The sequence below is a fragment of the Schistocerca piceifrons genome, chromosome 2 (genome assembly GCF_021461385.2).
Source record: "Schistocerca piceifrons isolate TAMUIC-IGC-003096 chromosome 2, iqSchPice1.1, whole genome shotgun sequence".
Taxonomy (NCBI): domain Eukaryota; kingdom Metazoa; phylum Arthropoda; class Insecta; order Orthoptera; family Acrididae; genus Schistocerca; species Schistocerca piceifrons.
This window is the reverse complement of record NC_060139.1, coordinates 302279545-302299289: the sequence shown is the minus strand read 5'-3', so window position 1 is coordinate 302299289 and position 19745 is coordinate 302279545. Positions and strand designations below refer to the sequence as shown.

General features: G+C 44.4%; 1 protein-coding gene across 2 annotated transcripts in view; it reads right to left on the bottom strand.

Annotated features, from left to right (window-relative positions):
• LOC124777586 (sodium-independent sulfate anion transporter-like) overlaps positions 1-19745 on the bottom strand; it is a 314736-nt gene that overhangs the window by 84499 nt on the left and 210492 nt on the right. The window lies entirely within an intron of this gene.

The window sequence follows — 19745 nt, the reverse complement described above, 5'->3', positions numbered from 1 at the left end:
GCGTCTAGTGTAACCCATGAAATAGTATGAACTTTTTCAAATGCCTGCGAGGCGTGTAACTAAGGCGGAACGTGGGGATGAGCCCGGTATTCGCCTAGCGGGATGTGGAAAACCGCCTCAAAACCACATCCAGGCTGGCTGGCATACCGGCCCTCGGCGTTAATCCGCTGGGCGGATTCGATTTGCGGCCGGCGCGCCTACCCAAGTCCAGGAAGCAGCGCATTAGCGCTCTCGGCTACCCTGGCGGGTTAAACTTTTAACATAAGATTATACCTCCTAATCAGTGGGGTATGAAAGCATTTTAAGTCTTTCAAATTCGGTCTATAATTACTTAGTTCTGACCTCCATATCCCTGAGAAGATAGGCAACTGGGCGGCCATCAACTACGAACAACCACTGCAAGTTATCTACTCTACGGCCAGAAATTTGTTTGATTAATTTATTTATACATCCGTAGACAATATGCATTGTATGACAGTCGCCAAAATGTATACATACTTTAAATATACACACAGTTTAAATTTTAAAAAAATACCAAAATACAATATTTATTATCATATGTTACATGTTTGTATAGAATCCGTCTCTTTTGTATTGCAAATCGTGTAAAGTGTGTCTTCAACATAACAGTAAATCGTCGGAATCAACATTTGTCTGAATTTGTCTACTTGATTTGCCTCCCATTTTATATAATCCCTGATAGTCTAGCTCTTTTTTAATAAATTGTATTTTATAGATTTCTTGAAAGCGTGTATATCACTTTTGTCTTTGACCTCTTGTTAAAGCCAAGTGTATAATTTTGGATTTTAACTATGTTTTCTTCATAAAATATGTGATTTTTTTCCAACTGATATCTTTTCTCACGCTCATGTATAGATCTGTTTGTTGGGACTGCTCAAATAGAAAACGTATTCACTTGGAACTGTAAGGATTACCACAGTTTCATACAAGTCTTGTTCTTTTTGTAATAATTCACGTAACCTTTTTGTGTACCTTAACGACTGTTAGTGTATTTTGCACATTTGTTCCGCAGACGTTTACTCCAGAAGGGAGTATAGAATTGACATATCCAAAGAATGTTGTTATAGCGCATGAGCTGCTACACACCGAGGTTACTTTCCGAAGTTTGTTAATAACATATTGTAGTGATTCGCTTTTCAAGGTGAGTAACACGCTCAGCCTATTTCAGCTGTGAGTCAACGTGCATATCGGGTGATGTAGTGCAATGGAAGGACGACGTTTCAAATCCCCATCCAACCATCTAGAATTAGGTTTTCCGTGCTTTATCTAAATCGCTCCAGGCAAATGTCGGGTTGTTTCCTTTGAAAAGGAATGTACAGTTTCATTCTCCTTTCTTCGACGTGACGTGAAACACTAATCTTGCTTCCTAGCTTCAAAATGAATCCTTAGGAGTTTTGTGTTTGATATGCATTTTGTGAACTCATCTTTAATTTTTAGGTCGGTTTTATCGAACTTTCTGTTTACGTGGAAACAAATACTATTTTTAAACATTTATGGTTAATTTGATGTCTTCCATCCACTTGCATACAGGTGGGGTGTGTTTCTTCAGCGCTGCACATTTTGTCTGGCGAGTCGTCACTAATCAGAATGTTAATGTACTCAGTAAATATTGTTTCTACATGTTTGACTCTCTGGGAAAAGTCGTTGATATGCAAGGTGATTCCGTGACGATGTTGCAAATTTTCAGGGATGATGGAGAAGGGCAAAGGTATCAATCTGAGGTAAGGGACCTCAGAAGCTACCAATCAAAAATCGTTCTGATACCTCTGACAGTGGAATACATGTACCGGTATTGTTGTTGCTAAGATTGTGGGGTAGACAGTTTCTAAAGGTGGTGTATGGATAAAAAAAAAGGTTTAGTAACTGTGAGATCTTAAATGCATACCTTAAGAGCTACGAGCAAATGTGCATCTTTGATACTGTGAAACAAATCTCTTCTATTGCAATCTCTTTGCTTTCCATATTTTTGGAGGAGGAGGCTCTTAAGCTCTTAAGGTATGCATTTTAGAGTCCGTATTAACTGGACTTTTTTTCTGGTTTTGGTCCACGCCGTAACCTCCAAAAATATTGTAACCAAAGAGCTTGCAGTAGAAGAGACGTATTTCACAGTATCAGAGGTGATTAAGTGCTCATAGCTCTTAAATGATGCAGTTTAGAGCCCATGTTTACTGAACATTTTTTCTTTGATTCGATCCATACTACCATATCGGAAAGTTTGCCTGCCGTATAATCTTAACAATAACAGTACCTGTACAAGTATTCCACCATCAGAAGTGTTAGAACGATTTTCGCTCATAACTTCCGACTCGGCCATCTCCGGAACCAGGGTCCGTTATCTCAAATTGACTCATTTTCCCTTCTTCATCATTCTTGAAAGTTTATAATCACCCTGTATGTTAAGAGAAGTAACATATCCAGCATGTGTTGCTAAGAGACTCCTATGTTATTGTAATAGGGGTTGGAAAGATGTTTTATAGTTGTTTGGAATTTGTTTGAGAGATCACGTATGATACTCGGTTCTTCAGTTGTGGTTGAAACCACTTGTTTGCTATATCTACATCTACAACTACATGATTACTCTGCAATTCATAATCAAGTGCCTGTAGACCTTTTATCGAACCACCTTCAAGCTATTTCTCTACCGTTCCACTTTAGAACAGCGCGGAGAAAAACGAACATTTAAATCTTTCCGTGCGAGCTTTGATTTCTCTTATTTTATTATGTTGATCATTTCTCATTGTGTAGGCGGGGACAACAAAATATTTTCGAAATTCGGAGGAGAAAGTTGGCGGCCGAAATTTGATGACAAGATACTGCTGCAACGAAAAACGTGTTTATAAATTTGGACTACACGGTCCAGAGGAGGAACAGCAATCTGATGGTACAGCTGGGTTAAAACAATGGTCTGGATGGCAATGATATTTGATTAATGACCGGTGTCGACTTCATGCAAAAGTCATCTTCAAAAAATCGTGAAGAGCAGTTTACGATCGTGTTGCCGCGTGAACATCCGACGAGCCACCAATAGCAGCCAACGATGATCATTTTCTGAAGATGACTTTTACATGAAGTCGAAATTGGTCATTAACAAAATATTATTGCTATACAGACTGCTATCTTAACGCAGAAGAACGCCTCTTTTTTAATGACTGCCACTCCAATTAGCAGATCATATCCGTGGCATTCTCTCCCCTATTGCGCGATCATACAAAACACGTTGTCCTTCCTTGAACTTTTTCGATGTCCTCCGTCAGTCCTGTCACGTGAGAATCAAATACTGCACAGCAATATTCTAGCAGAGGACGGCAGTTTATTTCGTAGACATATTGCATTTTCTAAGTGTTCCGTCAATAAATCGGAGTCTCTGGTTCGCTTTCCCCACAACGTTGTCTATGTGATCGTTCTAATTTAAGTCATTCGTAATTTTAATTCCTAAGTATTTAGCTGAATTCACAGCCTTTCTATTTGTGTGATTTATCGTGCAACCGGAATGTACCAAATTCCTTTAAGTGATCACGTGATGACTTCACACTTTTCATTATTCAGTGTCAATTGGCACTTTTCGCACCATACAGACATCGTCTCTCAATTATTTTGTAATTGGTTTAGATCATCTGATGACTTTGCAGGACGGTAAATGACAGAATGATTTGCAAACAATCAAAAAGGGCTGCTTAGTTGTGTCCTAAATCATTTCTGTAGATCAGGAACTGCAGAGGGCCTATAATATTTACTTGGAGAACGCCAGAAAGCACTTCTATTTTACTCGATGACTGTCCGTCAGTTACTGCGAACTGTGACCTTTCTGACAGGAAATTACGAATACAGTTGCACAGCTAAAACGGTACTCCATAGGCACGCAATTTAATTAGCACTTGTGGGGAACGGTGTCAAAAGCCTTCTGAAAATTTAAATTATGGAATCAGCTTAAAATACCCTGTCAATAGCACTCATTACTTCGTGAGCATAAAGAGCTAGTTGTGTTTCACAAGGACGATGTTTTCTGAATCCGTGTAGTGTATTTGTCAGTAAATCGTTCTCCTGATGGTAATTCATGATGTTTGAACACAGTATATGTTGCAAAAGCCTACTGCATACCGATGTTAGTGACCTGGGTCCGTAATTCAGCGGATTACTGTTACTTCCTTTCTTGAGTATTGGTGTGACCCGTGCAGCTTTCCAGCTTTAGGTATGAATCTTTCGTCGAGCGAGGGCTTGTACGTGACAACTAAATATGGAGCTATTGGATCAGCATACTCTGAAAGGAACCTAGCTGGTATACGATCTGGATCGGAGGCCTTGCCTTTATTAAGTGATTTAAGATGCTTCACTGAACAGAGGATATCTACTTCTAAGTTACTCATGTTGACAGTTGTTCTTGATTCGAATGCTAGAATATTTACTTCGTCTTGTTTAATGAGGGAATTTCGGAAAACTGTGTTCAGTAACTCTGCGTTAGTGGCACTTGTCATAGTAACATTAGCACTGAATGCGTCTTGCTGCTGGTGTGCTTTACATGCGATCAGAATCTCTTTTGAATTTCTGACAGCTTTGTAGACAGGTTTAGTTGTGGAGACAATTAAAAGCATCTCACATTGAAGGACGAGCTAAATGTCGAGCTGCTGTAAAACTTCGTCAATCTTGCGGCTTTTGCTTCCCGTAAAATTTGGATTGCTTTTTCCATTGATTCAGCAACGATGTTCTGACCTGTTTTGTGTACCTTGGAGTTCAGTAATCATCTCTTATTGATTTATTTGGTCTCTACGTTTCAAATGCCGTCCGTATTATTTCATTACTTAAACCACATCTGGTCTACCCTTACAGAGTCAGATTCCTAGTGCATCTATTCTGTTTGGCAGTATTTTGTTGTTTTCTGTATCGAAGGCTTCTTCAGGTCAAGGAAAATGCCGCTTATACAATAACTTTTGTTCAGTGCTTCTAAAGCATAATTTGTGAATCAAGCTACTTCGATTCCATGGTTTTTCAGGGTTTTACTCAAGTATGTTTTTAACACAAAAGATTGTGCTTCCTTAGATACCGAAAAACCAATGTGGGAAAGCCAGAAAAGAGGAGAACCCAAGCGTTAGTTACAAGATACTACAGAACGATGTTGAAAAATGGATGGACTGATAAGAAATGAGGAAGTTCTCCACAGAACATTGACAAAAAGTAGGGACAAGATGGTAGGGCATGTGTTGGCTTTTTCAATCCCGCTACGTTTTCCCGTATCAGCTCCACGTACAGTGCTAGTAACTGAAATTTGCTAGTCAGGGTAACAGTCGAATCCCCTTTGTACAGAAGAGGTAGATCAGGCGTTGCTGAAAGATGACATCAGGGAGACCTTGAAGTTATGTCACAGCCACCGGTGGTATTAACACACCAGAAAGACCCAGAAGTGATCGCGGTGTGAACAACTCAGTGCCACTTCATACCATCACGGTAAGTGCTGTGCTGCCTTCCCCCCCCCCCCCCCCCCACCCCCCCGTTACCTATGATATTGGTGTACGCAGTCTGGCAACATTAATACTCTTTGCTACCTGACCGGCTACAGGGAACGTTTCAGCCATGGAAAGGCGCTCATTCACAGGCTTACCATATCTGCTGTCAACAACAAATCCGACAAGGTTACAGAGTGTAACTGCCAAACCACAAGGAGGTGCATATTATAAGACCGAACCTAAAAGATACTTCACAAAATGGCTCTGAGCACTATGGGACTTAACAGCTGTGGTCATCAGTCCCCTAGAACTTAGAACTACTTAAACCTAACTAACCTAAGGACATCACACACATCCATGCCCGAGGCAGGATTCGAACCTGCGACCGTAGCAGTCGCGCGGTTCCGGACTGCGCGCCTAGAGATACTTAACAAAGAGATAAATAATAACAATGAGTGAACTCCCGAACATAGGGGGAAACAGCTGAAAGATACAGCATATCTCTCATTTTCTCGCTCGCATATCCATATTCTGCAAACCTACATTTACGATAGTACTGCTAAGTCGATTTTACGAGGGCCATTCCGAAAGTAAGTTTGGTCACTGTTTTTAAGGGGAAGACAGTACGCCAGGTGACACAAACAAACGTCATATGAATCCACAACCGCTGCTAGTTCAACGAGCGAAGGGGCGTCAGCAGAAGAGGCATGACGCATACGCAGTGCGCCGAAGAGAGAGTAGCAGCAGACCGGCGTGCCCAAGGTTATTCGAGTACGCACCACGATGGCAGACGGACGCGTACTGACAACGTGGTCGCCAAGGGCAGTGCATGCCGTTATCAGGTATGATGGACACGTGAGTCTAGTGTATCCATGATTGCATACAGACCGTGTATGGTTGGTCGCTGGTGTTGGATGTTCAGAGATTAGATTAAATTAGATTAATACTAGTTCCATGAATCGCGAATACGATATTTCGCAATGATGTGGAACGAGTCAAATTTTCCAATACATGACATAATTAAGTTAATTTATAACAACTTTCATCTGTTCCTGCATTGAGAGCCACAGTCTTGGGACGTTACTTCCAAACCAGTGCTAAGGTGTGGCAGGCTGTGTGACAATTCCTTGCATTGCAGGGCATCGAGTTTTACCAGAGTGGTTTCTTCCAACTGATTGCACGCTGCGACACACGTCAAATGGCTTCAAATGGCTCGGACCACTATGGGACTTAACTTGTGACGTCATCAGTCCCCCAGAAGTTAGAACTACTTAAACCTAACTAACCTAAGGACATCACGCACATCCATGCTCGAGGCAGGATTCGAACCTGCGACCGTAGTGATCGCGCGGTTCCAGACTGAAGCGCCTAGAACCGCTCGGCCACACAGGCCGGCTGCGACACACGTCTCAGTGTCGATAGCGATTATGTCGAAAAGTAGTGAGGTGTATAGTTCTTGATATCACGGTCTTTTTTCTTTTTGGCAATAAAGTTTAGATGTGAAAAACAATGACGGAACTTACTTTCGGAACATCTCTCGTATGTTGTCTAAATTATGATGTCATCGGAATTGTGAGAGTCTGTTACTGTTACAGCTATTAAATGAAATGCATGCGACATGTACTTCGCAGTTGTTTTCGGAAGAATCTTTTCAAATGCAGCACTACGCTGAATTCCAATTTCTTGGAAGCAATGTACTATGGAATAGCACGTGGGAAAAATTAGTGTTCCCATTCATTGACATGAAAGTGCTGTTGGAACGTTTTCAGACTTCCCCGCGAGTGTAGCCTCTTGCAATATTTGCTGTCGTTTTGTTTGAAGAGAAGCACTTACTTTCTGGAAGGTTTCTAGCAGCCAACATTTGCGTAACACTCAAAGCGCATGTCAAACATACCATATGGTTTCTTGGAACTCACGATCTCGGCAGTTCTCCCGCTGTATTCTGTTAAGCAGTTGAGTGAGATGTACTTAACGTAAGGTAGGCAAATAAGACGACAGGCGCTTTACATCACGTATAGTGATTAGTGTAATAAGTGAAGATCGAAAATTATAGGCTTCTAAGGAGACACAAATGTTTTTGACTCTATTTCAGCAGAATGCTTCCTTTTTAGACCGAATGAACTAGTCCCCGTGTCTCTCAGGCAACAACGTCATTGGCGCTCACAGTATCACCGATTTGATTCTCTGCACTGAAGTACGAGGCAGTTCAATAAGTAATGCAACACATTTTTTTTCTCGGCCAATTTTGGTTGAAAAAACCGGAAATTTCTTGTGGAATATTTTCAAACATTCCCGCTTCGTCTCGTATAGTTTCATTGACTTCCGACAGGTGGCAGCGCTGTACGGAGCTGTTAAAATGGCGTCTGTAACGGATGTGCGTTGCAAACAACGGGCAGTGATCGAGTTTCTTTTGGCGGAAAACCGGGGCATCTCAGATATTCATAGGCGCTTGCAGAATGTCGACGGTGATCTGGCAGTGGACAAAAGCACGGTGAGTCGTTGGGCAAAGCGTGTGTCATCATCGCCGCAAGGTCAAGCAAGACTGTCTGATCTCCCGCGTGCGGACCGGCCGTGCGCAGCTGTGACTCCTGCAATGGCGGAGTGTGCGAACACACTCGTTCGAGATGATCGACAGATCACCATCAAACAACTCAGTGCTCAACTTGACATCTCTGTTGGTAGTGCTGTCACAATTGCTCACCAGTTGGGATATTCAAAGGTTTGTTCCCGCTGGGTCCCTCGTTGTCTAACCGAACACCATAAAGAGCAAAGGAGAACCATCTGTGCGGAATTGCTTGCTCGTCATGTGGCTGAGGGTGACAATTTCTTGTCAAAGATTGTTACAGGCGATGAAACATGGGTTCATCACTTCGAACCTGAAACAAAACGGCAATCAATGGAGTGGCGCCACACCCACTCCCCTACCAAGAAAAAGTTTAAAGCCATACCCTCAGCCGGTAAAGTCATGGTTACAGTCTTCTGGGACGCTGAAGGGGTTATTCTGTTCGATGTCCTTCCCCATGGTCAAACGATCAACTCTGAAGTGTATTGTGCTACTCTTCAGAAATTGAAGAAACGACTTCAGCGTGTTCGTAGGCACAAAAATCTGAACGAACTTCTTCTTCTTCATGACAACTCAAGACCTCACACAAGTCTTCGCACCCGAGAGGAGCTCACAAAACTTCAGTGGACTGTTCTTCCTCATGCACCCTACAGCCCCGATCTCGCACCGTCGGATTTCCATATGTTTGGCCCAATGAAGGACGCAATCCGTGGGAGGCACTACGCGGATGATGAAGAAGTTATTGATGCAGTACGACGTTGGCTCCGACATCGACCAGTGGAATGGTACCGTGCAGGCATACAGGCCTTCATTTCAAGGTGGCTTAAGGCCGTAGCATTGAATAGAGATTACGTTGAAAAATAGTGTTGTGTAACTAAAAGATTGGGGAATAACCTGGTGTATTTCAATGCTGAATAAAACAACCCCTGTTTCAGAAAAAAAATGTGTTGCATTACTTATTGAACTGCCCTCGTAGTACGCACCACAATGTACGTAAGGCAAGTCTCGTTGGCTCCTGTCTCACCTTTTCCATCTTAAGTCACAACTCTGTTTGAGGAGAAATCTGAATTTTATTTGGACACATTTGCACATCTCCACTATAAATTCTTTCCTCTTCTAACATCTACATACTATTCAGACTACTTAACTGTAAAGTGCACGGCAGAGGGTACTTATCATTGTATCAGACACCAGGGCTTCTTCCCATTCCAGTCCCGTATAAATTCGGGAGGAATGATTGTTTAAATGCCCCTGTGTGAGCTACAGTTAATATAATGTCGTCTTCGCGGTCACTAAGAGAGCGATATATAGGGAATTGTAGTATGTTATTACATTCACCAATTAATACCCGTTCTTAAAACTTTGTTAGCAGATTTTCGGTGGATGGTTCGTGTCTCTCTCGCACGTCTGCCGATTCATGTTTTTCATCATTTCCCTGACGGTTCCCCACGAGTCAAATAAACCAGTGATCATTCGTGTTGTCATTCCTTGTACGCCTATCACACAACTGAGCAACATTGGAAGATCGGACGCACAAATTTGCTATAAGAAGTTTCATTTCTAGACTGACTGCCTTATTCCAGGAACAATGTTTCACGCCAAATTTTTACACCCATGTTTTTATGAGTCGACTGATTACAGTTGTCACTCACTGATGTTTCAGTCATAAGATTCTACTGTTCTGTGTTTTGTGAAGTGCGCTATTTTACATTTCTGTACATGTAAAGCAATTTGCCAGACTTCGCACGACGCTGAAATCTTACGAAGGTTTGACTGGATATTTGTCCAGTTTTTTTCAAAGAGTACTTCATTACAGGTAACTGTATTACCTGTTTTGACTAATATGATCCGTATCGTTATATCGTTGGGCCAATCCCATTGCCACTGATCAACTATCAGTTTCAAAGGCTTGCTTAGGAGTACCCGCAATTTCTAACACTCTATCTAGCCTGTATGGTAGTAACTAATAGGACTAAAAAACCTCCGTGCAGCATAACATATTCACAACCATCCCGACTTTTCACTGATTTAATTTTGACTCATACGTCCTGAATCACTTTTGTCATCAGATACGAGTATCTGGTATTTCGTAATACACACAACAAAAAATGTTTTGCATCACCCCGGCTCCCAGAACTCCTGAAGATAAACGTCGACTGTGGATATTGTATCACAGACACAGTCCCTTTGACTCTTCAGAGATGTCGCTTAACCCGCCCAAAGACGTAAACAACCATGCATGAGCAGCGCCTATTAGACGGAGGGGGTCCGACAGCCGATCAGTTCCAGTCACTCCACCAGGAAGGAGGCACACGGCTCGTGTTGTCTGTAGTTCATCCATGCCTAGACGGTCAATACCGTGGTTCGATCGCGTTCGCATTGTTACTTTGTGCCAGGAAGGGCTCTCACCAAGAGAAATGTCCAGGCGTCTCGGAGTGAACCAAAGCGATGTTGTTCGGACATGGAGGAGATACAGAGAGAGAGAGAGACAGGAACTGTCGATGACATGCCTCGCTCAGGCCGCCCAAGGGCTACTACTGCAGTGGATGACCGCTACCCACGGATTATGCCTCGGAGGAACCCTGACAGCAGCGCCACCGTGATGAATAATGCTTTTAGTGCAGCCACAGGACTTCGTGTTACGACTAAAACTGTGCGTAATAGGCTGCATGATGCGCAACTTCACTCCCGACGTCCATGGCGAAGTCCATCTTTGCAACCACGACACCATGCAGCGCGGTACAGATGGGCCCAACAACCTGCCGAATGGAATGCTCAGGATTGGCATCACGTTCTCTTCACCGATGAGTGTCGCATATGCCTTCAACCAGACAATCGTAGGAGACATGTTTGGAGGCAACCCGGTCAGGTTGAACGCCTTAGACACACCGTCCAGCGAGTGCAGCAAGGTGGAGGTTCCCTGCTGTTTTGGGGTGGCATTATGTGGGGCCGACGTACGCCGCTTGTCGTCATGGAAGGGGCCGTAACGGCTGTACGATACGTAATGCCATCCTCCGACCGACAGTGCAACAATATCGGCAGCAAACGGCGTGGCATTCGTCTTCATGGACGACAATTCGCGCCCCCATCGTACACATCTTGTGAACGACTTCCTTCGGGGTAGCGACATCGCTCGACTAGAGTGGCCAGCATGTTCTCCAGACATGAACCCTATCGAATATGTCTGGGATAGATTGAAAAGGGCTGCTTATGGACGACGTGACCCACCAACCACTCTGAGGGATCTACGCCGAACAGCCGTTGAGGAGTGGGACAATCTGGACCAACAGCGCCTTGATGAACTTGTGGATAGTATGCCACGACGAATACAGGCATGCAGTAATGCAAGCTGACGTGCTACTGGGTATTGGAGGTACCGGTGTGTACCGCAATCTGGACCACAACCTCTGAAGGTCTCGTTGTATGGTGGTACAACATGCAATGTGTGGTTTTCATGAGCAATAAAAAGGGCAGAAATGATGTTTATGCTGATCTCTATTCCAATTTTCTGTACAGGTTCCGGAACTGTCGGAACCGAGGTGATGCAAAACTTTTTTTTGATGTGTGTGCAATCCCGAAAGAAATAAGGTCTACGTGGAATGTTTGATACATTTTAGAAACGGCAGAAAGCAATAGTTTGTTCAAAAAAAAAAAAATCTTGTGCTGCCGCACTCTTCATGTAAAAAAATGTGTCACACGTTATAGTTCGCATGATACGTAATTCAGCGTTGACGATGGGAGCAACAGCTGTAGCGGTAGCCTGTGCAGAGGTCGCTGGATCGGAATGTAAATTCTATACTTGAGTATGGACCAAAACAACAACAAAAGTCCAGTAAACAAGGGTTATCAAGTGGATACCTTAAGAGCTGTGGGCATTATGAGTTATTTTTCGTTAGACGAAATGTGTTTTGCACCAGTGAAGATGAAAAACTGCTCAAAGCTCTAAAGGTATGCACTAAAAGAGCCCATGTTTATCTGACATTTTTTCTTGTTTTGGTTCATATTACCAGTTCTGAAAGTTTTTCGGAGAAGTTCTGGTTTATCCTATTGTCCTATAGGACAAGACTCTTGAATAACACTCTATGCCAATAATTGAATTACAAAGGGCTTCTGCAGTGTTCCCTTGTACAAAAGGGCGTGACAAAATTATTCTATGCAGAATTTTCGCGCTTTTTGAGGCATCCATACATGTCACAGATTGCAGGAATAACTTTTGATTGCGAGTACTAGCTCCTTCCGTTTTAGTTTGTGACTAGCATTTCTTATTCAAATGTATAAGATAACAACTGCTGTTAGAAAATGAGAAATGAACACCATGAAACAATGAATCGTCAATAACGTTGCAGACACATATTTTATGTGGTGTACTATGATTGTAATAGAACACGGAAAAAAGGAGAGGGGAAACAGTGGCATGTGGAGTACCCTTCGCACCGCATTATGATGTTGCTCCTGGAGCATATATGTAAATGTAGATGTGATCTCAGGCACGTCTGGTCACATTGTCTGGAATTACAGGTGCAGTAGTTTGAATAGTCTACACTAAGTGCAATTCAGACCTGCAATCGTGTACAGAGAAGATGCTAGACGTATCATATCTTCTTTTTGGGAGGGAGGATTCAAGTTACTTCCACCTATTGACGCCGTGTAGTTTACTGAGGGATGTTGTCGATAATACAAATCAGGTAGTCAAGCATAATTCCATCACGTCCCACACATTCTAATAGAGGACATATCAGCTGATCGTCCTAGCTAAATCAACTACTGAACACCTCTGAGAACTTGTAAGGTAACAAAAAAAGTATGTGAATCGGCTTTTCCGTCCAGGGCGAGCACATTTCCCTGACAAAACTGTGTGGCGGTCAAGTACTCGACCCTGGACCTTAAGCTTTCGAGGAGAATGCTCTTGCCGACTCAAAGGTAGCCCACACAGGGCTGACGCACTAGCACAAATGAAGCGGCGAATGTGAGTATTGAGTAGTAAATGGGTAGCAAAGTTGGTAAGAGCGTATACCTCGAACGACAAGGGTCCGGGCTAGAGTCGCATTGCGGCATGCATTTATAATCGGTCAAAATATCAACAATAGTTTTCATTCCATTGTAGGGTAAAGATTCATTACTGAAGTACTCTGCCAGACAGGAAAAGGTGAAACACCCAGGAGACGTGTTCGGATGCCGATGTAACTTCTTACGCGCGCACACTATCGTTGGGTATGTAAATGGTTAGAGTTGGAATTCCCGGTGGAAATAGAACGGCCACCAGAGTGCATTAGTGTTGTCTCTGTTGCAACGCCTGGTAGGGCATATAAGACGGCGTGGACTGTTGAGTGATTACTGTGGAGGACACGGAGATGCCGCGTAGTCGCGTCAGACAGCGTTATCAGCACGTGGCAGAGTCACCATTTGGCCAGCTTGTCGAATCGTGTAGATTTGTGGGGCACTCGGATGTGACAGCAGCTTATGCTGGACTGGTTGGAAACGTGAGGACAGGCATTGTATTGTATGCATTGTACTGTATGTTAACCTGGGACCTAGAAACGACGGAGAGGCTCCGTCCCCGCCGCAGCCGCAGTGGTCCACAACCCCACAGCCACTACCGCAGTCCACTTCACCCCTCCGCCGCCACACACCGAACCCAGGGTTATTGTGCGGTTCGGCCCCCGGTAGACCCCTCCAGGGAACGTCTCACACCAGACGAGTGTAACCCCTATGTTGACGTGGTAGAGTAATGGTGGTGTACGCGTACGTGGAGAACTTGTTTGCGCAGCAATCGCCGACATAGTGTAACTGAGGCGGAAAAAGGGGAACCAGCCCGCATTCGCCGAGGCAGATGGAAAACCGCCTAAAAACCATCCACAGACTGGCCGGCTCACCGGACCTCGTCACAAGTCCGCAGGCGGATTCGTGCCGGGGACCAGGCGCTCCTTCCCACTCCGGAAAGCCGTGTGTTAGACCGCTCGACTGACCAGGCGGGCTGAGGACAGGCATACTATTAGTCAATGTTACGATCGACAATTTCTGACCACCACAAGGGAGGATCGCCACATTGTGCATCAGTCGCACTAAAAATCCTTCACATTTGCGCCGGCTATCCGAGAATAAGTATTGGACTCTCTGCACCACTGGTCGGAGTCTAACAGCAGCCGGACTCGGGTTTTACTGACCCATGAATAAGCTACCGTTAACACTAGAACACGAACGGCTACATTTGGAGTAGTACCGTGTCCGGAAAGCCTGGACTGCTGACGCATTACGTTCAGCGATGAACTGCGGTAATGCGTTATCCCATATGACCATCGTCGTCGAGTAGAGTGGCTTTGTGTGGAGGTCCATTCTTCCAACGACTTGGGGAGGGAGGGTTGGGGTTTGGGAGAAGAGACCAAACAGCGATGTCATGGGTCTCATCAGATTAGGGGGAGCCATCCCGGCATTTGCATGGAGCGATTTAGGGAAATCATGGGAAACCTAAATCAGGATGGCCGGACGCGGGAATGAACCGTCGTCCTCCCGAATGCGAGTCCAGTGTGCTAGCCACTGCGCCACCTCGCTCGGTGATTTGGGGAGACACAGCGGTGTTACGCCTGGCGTCACTGCGTGCAAAACCATTGGATATGACTTCAGGTTACTGCTAGTTGCGACTGAATGAACTCTGACGGCGCGAGGGTACGTTACGGACACGCTGTGTCCACGTGTGTTACCTCCCATGCTACAATATCGTGATGCCACTTCTCAACAGTTCAATGCTCGCCAACGCGTGGAAGATGTATCTATGAAGTGTCTTGTTGATGTTGAGGTACTCCCGTGACCAGCAAGATCCTCAAATATGTCCCCGGTACAAAAGGATTCAGCTCGGACGTCAGCTCTGTCACAGCGCCAGTATCCAGGATATCAAGTACCAGCTACAGCAGTTTTGGTCCACGTTACCTCAGGAGAGGTCACAACAGTTTCACCACATCCTTCCAAAGTGTATCCTTCCAAAGTGTATCAGTGCATATATACAGTTCAGAAGGCGTGCAACGTCATAGTGATAAGTGGGTTCATATTGCCTAGTGCTTTATAAACTTGACTCGATTTTGTAATCACTGTAATATACATACCCTCTCAACCAGTGAAGTTTCATTTCTTTTACTCCTCGCCTTATGGGTTTTCCACTTCTTTTGTCAGGATGTGTACCTGCCGCCTTTGTAGGAATAGCCTGAGAATGGACTGGATGACACTGCGGAAATTACTGCTCTACGGATGTGCACCCACTCGCAGAAGTCCTTCTCCGACGCCAATCCCGAAACTGGTTTCTTGACTATGCATAACTTTGCGCTCATCATCCTTCCAATTGCGTCTTTCGCTACATTATCCTAGGTGATAGAAAAAGCCCGACGGACGGCAGCCTTCCTCACAGTGCAATTTTCAGGGAACAGATTTTTGGAGGTATTAGCGGAAACGCTGATAAGGCCATGCGATGGGCAGAGGCTGTACTTCTGATGATACGTCTCATGAGTGAATCTGACTCTGCTGTTCAGGATCAAAACTACGAGCACATGCACCTCCCTTGTATCATCTATACAATCTTTACTATGTGGCGATCAGTTCTTCGGGAGAAGTAAAGAGTCCGCCATAGGCCTTCAGAATGACGTCGCTGAAATGAAATTGATTACTCGAACTGTGCTCGTCGACCCTACTCTGCCATGTCTACAATGTTTACTAACTTACTATGACGCTTGAAAGTACAGAAACTACACTTAACAAGTGAAACAGAGTTGTTATAGGCTCCGCTTTTTCGTGGTTTCTATCTCCTTAGTAGCACAGCACAGTGAAGCATTGTCTTCACTGCTTCTATCAGTGTCCCATGCACACATGGAATTTCGCGTTTTGAATGTATGTTTTTTTCGCCAGTGTATAAGACTGAAAACTACTCAGCAAGCAAAAGACATATATAGGTTCGGAACTATTAGCAGAAGAGGAAAACAAAGAAATGACTCGGGGAAAAATTGAATGGATCAAGGAAGTACTGTACTGGATTAAAAGAGATAAGGAAATTAAGAGCGAAAACTTGTTAATTCTTCAGCTTTTGTAGTCTTGTCGTCCTCAGTTGGGTATAATAATATGATATGCTGATAATTTCTACTTTTTTAACGTCTAATTACAACTGAATGAAACACAATTTAAGTGCCATACGCCTTCCACCTTTTTCTTTGAAAGGCTTCTTAGTAGCCTGGACTATTTCCATATCTTTGTTTGTTCTATTTAGTTTAGATTTTGGACGATGTTTGTATATGTTATAAACAGTTCTGTCAGTTTGGTTTTCTATTACATAGTAATAATTTTAAGTTCCACTTACAGGTTTCGTGGTTGTTGTTCTACATGTCGTGTGTTTTGTCACATTTTTAGCGTTGTTATTTTTCTGCTATCTGGAACTTTGTTTTTCAGACTTCACAGCACTCGAAACTTGTTTCGATGTGTTTTGTGTGAGCGATATCTGTGAGCCATTTGTGTGTGTGTGTGTGTGTGTTTGTGAAATTGTATTTGTTTTGGTATGATTAGATAGGATGGATAGATTTCAGGAATTTTTTATGGACTGAAGGGAAGCACTTAAAATTCCAATGGGAAAGAACATGGAGTACAGCAAGATGTAAGAAAGATGGAACGCTGTTGTAAGTCACGTTTGTCAAGGACGGTGGGGGGGCATAGAGATTATATTTGACTGGGTAGATATTTCAGGCATTTGAGGAGGGAAAGGTCTCGAGTTCGATTCCCGACCGGGTTAGGGATTTTCTCTGCCCGGGGACTTTGTGTTGTCCTTATCATTTCATCATCATCCTCATCGTTCGTGGCAGCGGCTGGATTGGACTGTGAAAATAATTGGACTGTGAAAAAATATGGACTTTGTACGGGTGCTGATGACCGAGCAGTTAAACGCCCCTCAAAACAGACATCATCATTATTTGAGGGTAAGTGGGAACTTTTTCAGCTTGTGCTCGATGTGAGTTGGAGGGAATAGGGGGGACGGGGGGGGCGGGCTCAGCGGGGGGTTGGGGGGAAGAGGCCTGGCAATGCATGACGTTTACGGATTTGGAGCGTGTGGTAAAATTTGGAAGGAGCGGAAATCCACGCAACACTTCCATAGGTGAGGAAACGACTTGTAAATATATTGCTGATCATTGAAGTTGCAGCACCAGGAAGGATAGCAAATAACAAAATTTTACTTCTAGTGGCTGTACAGTGTAGTAGAAAGATTCTGGTTGATCATCAAATCCAAATGAGCTTCGATGGTATGTCATTCAAAGTTGCTTCATCTGTGTTGCAGGGTTCATTAACCGTAGTAGACAGCGAGTGACGGCGTACCAATCTTTCGGCAACCCATGACCAAACCTTTTCAGTGGTTGAAAATTCTGGAGAAGGTGCTTACCGGAGCTACAATCGGCCATCTTCTGTAGCAAGTTAGGTCACTAAAGCCACAGGCAACATGCGGTCTCCTGTTATCCTGTCGAAAAATAGCATCGCATAATGTCGAAGGTAGGCCACAACTACGGGCCTTAACACGTCAGATATGTAACTGTTGCTGTCCAAATTGCGAACTATGCGATCCAGAGGTGACCGTGCTGTGTACATCATGACATTCCGCACCATCATGCCAGGTGCTGGTCCCATACGACGATGACGGACGCAATCTACCAAAGCTGGTTATTCTCGGAGCCTCCACACGCGGGTATGTCCATCATGATACTGTAGACAGTACCGGGACTCGTCTGAAGGTACGAGGGTGGTTTGAAAAGTTCTAGGAATCACCACGAGAGGTCAGCGCTAGCGTAACGATTTGTTTACGTAATATTCATTGGACAGTTGCCTGTAAACACGTGCCACGTTAGTGCTCTTGGAAGAGATCTGTGGCGGTGACGTGGCTCTGTTGCCGTTCCCGCGTAGTGACTCGCGAAGATGGAAGAAATCGGGATTCGAACAGCAATTAAGTACTTCGTAAAGAAAAGTATGAAAGCAAAGGACATTCATGCCGACTTCCAGAACACGCTGGGGGAGTCTGCTCCTTCATATTCAACTTTTGCCAAGTGGACAAATTAATTTAAATTTTGTCGGGAGAGCTTAGATGATGATCCGCGCACTGGTCGGCCAAGATGTGTCACTACTTCAAAAATCATTGAAAAGTGCACAAAATGGTCATTGAGGATCGCCGATTGAAAGTGCATGAAATTGCTTACGCTTGCCAGACGTCATCTGAAAGGGTATATCACATTTTAAGTGAAGAATTAGAAATGAAAAAAAAAAAATTATCTTCAAGATGGGTGAGGCGACACTTGACGCTGGATCAAACGTGTGCCGTCGCCATGGCAAATTACACGAAGTAAGGTATGAATTGTTGCCAACCCGCCTTATTCACCCGATATGGCTCCGTCACACTTCCATCTCTTCCCAAAACTGAAAATTGTTTTTGGTGGACGAAGATTCACTTCAAACAAAGAACTGATAGGCGGAGTTGACAACTACTTAGCAGGCCTCGTACGGCCAAGTGTCGCTCCAGCATCTGGTGTCGTCGCTGACCTCGCCACTGCCGGCCCACAGCACTCTGCTTCCTCGTCGAGAGAATTCGCAACAGTGATCGTCGGGCTGACAATTCGTGGTGTTCAAGGCGTCGCCATACTTTCCTTGTAGGTCGATGTAAGAGTTTTCTGGGTGTGGTACCGCGTCATAATGTATAAAAGTACTGCTGCTGGAGGAAAACCAACGTTTCGGTCACGGTTGCAGCGGCCTTCTTCTGGGTCTACCGGTGCGTTCTAGCTGTGCAGTGTCCCTTATGTTTTGTTACTGTTCACTGCGGGTGCTATTACGTCATAATTTTAAAAAGATAGTTCGCTTCATTGGTCACTTTCCGTGTGGATACTTTCTTGCTGCAAACAAGCAGATCTCCTGACTCAAAGAAACGTGACGTGGCTGCATGAGCCAGCACAGCCGCACGATAAATAATGCTGTCTTCACGGGCGCTAGTCGCGTGGGACAGTTGAAACCGTTCATGGCACTGACAACAGAAGTCTGTCGGCTCGAACAGGAATTTGGTGTCCCAACTGTATTTAGAAAGAACGAGTCGCGTAAGAGATCGGTCAAAGCGTGTGCATTCGCACAGAAGAAGGTCAATGGCCGGGTAGCCTTTTTAACTATATGAAGATGGTATCTGTTCTTTCGGGAACAGATACCATTGACAGTGCAGCTTCACTAGAATGAAATGATAATTAAATCGAAACCCTTAGCTGCCGACAGGACGCGTCAGCTTAGTCTGGCGCGAGTAATGAGTGAATGGGCAACTATCTATTAGGAACACTACGAATGTAGGTTGTGGGCAGTTGGGAATGTGGGTCTCACGGGAAGCGTGCAAGGGATAAGTCCCTGCAGTCACACTATTCTGGCCGGCCGCTGGTGGCCAAGCGGTTCTAGGCGCTTCAGTCTGGAACCGCACGACCGCTACGGTCGCAGGTTCGAATCCTGCCTCGGGCATGGATGTGTGTGATGTCCTTAGGTTAGTTAGGTTTAAGTAGTTCTAAGTTCTAGGGGACTGATGACCTCAGATGTTAAGTCCCATAGAGCTCAGAGCAATTTTTCGCACTATTCTCTGTGCCCTCCGTGGCTCAGATGGACAGAGCGTCTGCCATGTAAGCAGAAGATCGCGGGTTCGAGTTCCGGTCGGGGCACACTTTTCAGCTGTCCCCATGGATGTATATCAA